Source organism: Rana temporaria, chromosome 1, assembly GCF_905171775.1.
Source record: "Rana temporaria chromosome 1, aRanTem1.1, whole genome shotgun sequence".
NCBI classification, from domain to species: Eukaryota; Metazoa; Chordata; class Amphibia; order Anura; family Ranidae; genus Rana; species Rana temporaria.
Window position 1 is genome coordinate 319,708,114 of NC_053489.1, and position 6,000 is coordinate 319,714,113.

A 6,000-nucleotide genomic window follows, 5' to 3' on the forward strand; every position below is an offset into this window, starting at 1 on the left:
CACTTTAGTGAGTCTACTTGAGGAATACGACCCTACCGATTTAATCGATAGTGTTGACATTGTTGATTTATTGCAGCAACAGGTTGAACCTAAAAAAATGTAACCTGTTACATGCCTCCCAACCTTTAAGAAAAAAATCACACAAATTCCCCCACCTGTCCGAAAATTCCACCCAGCGCATTTCGCAAATTTGCTGAAACCTCGGGATTAAAAAAAAAAAAGGGGGTGGCCTTCTCATCTTTATTTGTTGCACATGCAAAAATCATGTCATCTATACATTTGCAAATGGAAGCGGTCCTCTACCCATTTCTGTCTGGCTTGCTGGGAGTTTAGAAATGTGTGAATGAAAACTCAAAGAAATGCTTTGAACTTAGCAACCCTCAAATGAATGGGAATGAAAAGTCTCCTGCAGCTACTGATGCATTTTAAGGTATTAATCCCTTCATCAGAGTGGTAAAACCCTAAAACATGTCAGTAGTGGCAGGAGACTTCTCACGGCCAGAAGAGGATAGAGGATTGCTTTAATCGTCAATTTCATGTTTCTGTTTCCATCTTCTAATGCCTCTGGCCAGAGGACTGCTTCCATCTGAGGTTTTTGTGGAGATACAGATTAATTGAAATATGATGACCCTGATTTAATTGTAATTTTTGTATGCACTTATTATGGTTTATTAAAGTAATTGTAAATGTTTGCCTTGTAAAACAACCCATTCAATTTAAAGCAAAACTCCAGGCTCTTTCTGAAAAAATTAAGTCCGCAGCTACAAATACTGTAAATGCTGACTTTTTTGTAATCAATCTTTTCCTTTATTAAGACAAATTTCAATATACAACACAGAAATATAAACACATACCACAAAAAATAACTAAAAAAATCCAATCATTTACATAAAACACCATACCCCCCTTCCCCAAAAATATGCACTGGAGCCCCGATCAGGCCGTCTCCCGAGAAGAAAAATAAAAATAAAAAATCCTTTAAAAAAAAATATATATATATATACACACACATACACCACTCCCATTTATTTATTCCTAATCAAAACCCACTTCATACAACCCACTGTTCAGAGATATATTTAAGAAAGGAGCCAACTACCTACACTCTACCCGCTATTTCTTTTGATCTCCTTTCTTCTTCAACCTTGTCTTCCCTAGAAAATGGAAAATGGATTGGGGAGTCGACCCGTGTGGGGCTACTCCACGGGACGCAGAGACACACCGGGAAAATACGGTACCAGGATAGTAGACTGAAGGATATGTTTGTGTTATTGCCTTTGACTGTCCTGTACTTCTATATCTTACTGTACAGACGTATTGTTTCCTACCCGATTGGGGTGTTGTAACCCCCGAATGTCATGTTTGTTTGCTTTTGGTCCGCACGGATCGACTTTCCTTTTTTGATGATAAATAAAAAAAAAAAAAAAAGAAAGGAGCCAACAGCGCCTTATTATGTGATTCTAACAACCAACATCCCCCAAAAAAAGAAATAATAAAAAAAAAAATACAAAAAAAATTTGAATTACTGTTATCGTGACTTATTGAAATGTGTATTCACCTCTACAGTATATAACCTCCCCTGACTTTCGTGATCTTTCCCATTTTCCCTTCCCCCCTCCTCCCCCTCCACTCTCCCCCCAAACCTCCCCACCAACCTCCCCCCTCTGTGTACCTCTTTTAAGTGTTACCCATTCCGTGCCTGGGGGGGGGGAGAAAGAAAGAAGAAGAAGAAAAAAAACAAAAAAAAAAAACCTCCCACCTCCTCTCGATTTCCCCTCGCCAGACGCATCCCCCGAGCTACCCCATCCCCCAAGAGTTTAATCTACCCCTATTTCAGAGGAGTAGTGCAACCATCCTGACCATGTGTCTTTAAATTTGTTCTGTTGATCCTTAACCGTATGCACCCATCTCTCTGCTTCTAACATTTTTTCACTTCCCCTTTTCAATCCATTATAGTGGGACATCTAGACCAGTGGTCATCAACCCTGTCCTCCAGGGCCCACTAACAGGCCAGGTTTTATGTATTACCATGTGGAGATGCAGTCTAGAATACTGCAATCACTGAGCAGTAAATGATATCACCTGTCATGTTATTCAGTTATCTTGCAAACCTGGCCTGTTAGTGGGCCCTGAGGACAGGGTTGATGACCACTGATCTAGACTGTCTCCAGAATCTGGGTATCAGTATTTTAGCTGCATTTAATAAATGTGGTGTAACACTTCTCTTATAATTTTTTTCCGATGAAGGCATACCATGAAAAATAAAGTGTAATGGAGGTAATTCTATAGGTCTAAGTGTCATTCTTTAAATCCAGGGTGCTATTTCCTGCCAAAATACCTTCATTTTTGGGCAATGCCACCATAAATGGAGAAATTGACCCCTTTAATTGCACCCCCTCCAACAGTTGGCATACACCGATAGATATATCTGAGCCAGTCGGACCGGTGTTCAGTACCATCTGGTTAGAAACTTGTAGGACATCTCTTGTATAGAGGAACTTATTGACGTATGGTGTGTTGTCCCCATCAGCCTTTTCATTTGCTCCGATGTAAAATTATATCCCAACTCCCTTTCCCATTCACAAATTAAATAAGGGGTTGTCGCACTTTGGACACTCAGGACCAACCTATACATTCAAGATAACATATGGCCCAGCTTTCCTCAAAAACAGTCAGAGGGTTTGCTGGCCTAATCTGAGGTTTCCACTTATTGAACAGATCCGTCAACTGACGATATTTCCAATCGGCTATTGATACCTCCCCTAATGTCTATACCAGATATGCCAGTGTACTTCCCTTGTGGAGCCAACCATTCCCCAATGTTCTAAACTCCCCTTCTCCTCCCCCGAAGGGAAATCCCTCCAGAGGTTTTATGGGGGATATTGGGGGGGGGGGCGAACCTTCCCATATTATTAATTCTATCCCAAATAGATAGTGTTGTCTTTTTGTTAGCGGTGAGGCAGGAATCCAAGGCGCTCCTGCCAGGTTCCTACCTGCTAATGTTTTTTCCAGGGGTACCCAAAGTTTATTACCAGAGTCGTGGCACTGTAGTAGGATACCATATCTGGAAGGCCCACCGACCCTCTCCCTTTGGTCTCCTCAAAATCTCATATGCCAACCTAGGATGTTTATCTCCCCACACAAAGGTCGTAAAAAGCCCTTCTTATTTGTTTAAAGAATATCTGTGGCAGTGTTATGAAAAAAGTATATAGGACATAAATATGCCTGGGGATTACACTAATTTTAAGCGCCTTTACCCTACCAAACCACGTTAGAGTGTGGCTTCTTCACTTCTGCAAATCCTTTAATATATATAACCAGGGGTCTATAGTTTAGATCATATAGGCACTTTACATCTGAGGATATATAAATCCCCAGATAAAATATAGAATCCAAGCGCCAAACAAAGGGGAAGGATCGTTGCAACTTTTTCCTCATCTTCAAGGGCACATGGCTTGGCATTAACACAGACTTTTCAATATTTATTTTAAAATTGGATAAAAGGCCAAACATAGCAATATCAGCAATAGATCGATCTGCATAAGCTGATATCTTATGTTCCATTGATCCAATACAAATCCTATTGATCTTCCTATTTCCCCTGATTGTACGCAGAAAAGGTTCCAGCACCTTAGCAAATAACAATGGGGACAATGGGCACCCCTGCCTAGTCCCGTTCCGTATCTCAAAATAATCTGATAATCTACCATTGACTTTAACCCTTGTCGTTATCCATCCCATCATCCGTTCTCTCAGACCCATCTCCCTCAAAACTCTGACCATAAACTCCCATCCCATCCTATCGAATGCTTTTTCAGCATCCATTGAAATGACTACACTCGGAGTTTGGTTCGGTCCTTTATGTATCCAATTTAGCTCATGCAGGGCCCGAATAGTATTATCTCTGGCCTCTCAGCCCTTCATGAACCCTGTTTGATCTGGGTGGATCAGTTAACTATACGATCCTGTAATCTTAGGCCTGTACACACGACCGGATCTATCCGTTGGGATTTATCCACAGATCAGTTCCAGCGGATAGATCCGGTCATGTGTACGGCCTAGCGGACATTTATCGGCGGATAAAAATCCAGTCGACGGATTTCAAGTGGATAAAAATTTCTTAGCATGCTAAGAAATCTATCCGCTTGAATCCTGTCCAGCGGATTGATCCGGTGGTCTGTACAGACTCACCGGATCAATCCGTCCGCTCCCCTCCCTCGCATGCGTCGTAATGATTCGACGCATGCGTGGAAGTCTTTACCTTCCAGCGTAGCGCACGTCGCGGCAACGGCGCGACACGTCACCGCGGATGGATTCCGCGCGGATTTCGATCTGATGGTGAGTACAGCCATCAGATCCAAATCCGCCAGAGGATTTATCCGCTGGAAACGGTGTGTACGGGGCCAAAATCTTCGCCAGGAGTTTAGTGTCAGTGTTAAGAAGGGAGATAGGTCTGTAGCTGGCACAGCACTGGGGATCTTTCCCCACCTTCGGGAGAACCGTCACATAAGCCAGCAGTGCCTCCGGAGGCAATGGATTAGAGGCTAAGACAGAATTGAGATATCTACAAAGGGGAACCAACAAAGTTGAGGAAAATATGTAATACATATTTGTAAAGCCATCGGGTCCCAGGCTTTTACCCAATGGTGAAGTCAGAATCACTCCACCTAACTCTTCAATGGAGATTTGTCAGAGAGCTAACTTCGGCGCATGCCTGTGCGCAAATGGCGCGCGCGCATGCTATGTCCGGCGGCACGGGCGCCCGTGAACCAATCGGAGGCCTGACCTGCCTACTTAAACCAGCCCCTGTCCCATGACGGGTTGCTGGTTTGTTGTCAGCTCCTGCTACTGAACTTCCTGTACCTGTGCCTGAACTTGCTTTGACCCGGACAGCCTCGACGACTCTGCTCTCTCCTGAACCTGACCCCTGGCTCGCCCCCTTGGATTTGCTGCTGTCTCCAACCCCTGACCTCTGGCTTGTACTTCAGACTTGTTACCTTCTCCAGCCCTTGACCTTCTGCTTGCATCCCGGATCCGCCTACAGTCTTAGCCTTTGAAACTTGCTCTCAGTTTGTCTGAACTGTCTCAGTACCTGATCCACGGCCTGTCTCCAGTGTTCTTCCACCTGCTAAGCTTCCTGACCAGCACCATCTATCAAGCTTCAGCTTGTCTGCTGGTACCGGTGCCTCTTTGCGCCATCCCCCCTCTGTTTCACCTTCAGCATTTCGGTCTCGGTGAGTACATACCTGACAAGATTGCTTTTTCCATTTCCTCCAGGGCCTCAGACGGGATGGCCTGTAACTCTGAGGCCTCAAGATATTCCCAAATTCTGTCCGCCTGTCCACCTTCTGCTGCCCCCACCAGAGGCTGAATCTATATTATATAAGGATGTGTAGAAGCAATGGAACTCAGCTGCTCTATTGCTTGGGTGTCTACTATCTGCTTATTGCCTGTCTTTATAGTATGAACATGGCGTGAATCCTGTTGTTTCTTTAGTTGTCTAGCCAATAGGGATGAGCCGAACCCCCCCCCGTTCGGTTTGCCCCAGAACCTTCGAACGGACCGAACGTTCGCGCGAACTTTAGGACCCCATTGAAGTCTATGGGACTCGAACGTTCAAATTCAAAAGTGCTAATTTTAACGGGTTTGGGGACCCGGGTCTTGCCTCAGGGAACATGTATCAATGCAAAAAAAGTTTTAAAAAACTGAAGTTTTTTCGGGAGCAGTGATTTTAATGATGCTTAAAGTGAAAAAAAAAAATAGAAAAATTCCATTAACCACTTAAGACCCGGACCATTATGCAGCAAAAGGACCTTGCCCCTTTTTGCGATTCGGCACTGAGTCGCTTTAACTGACGATTGCGCGGTCATGCGACGTTGCTCCCAAACAAAATTGCGTCCTTTTTTTCCCACAAATAGAGCTTTCTTTTGGTGGTATTTGATCACCTCTGCGGTTTTTATTTTTTGCGCTATAATAAATTTCCCTAAAAAAAAGATTTTA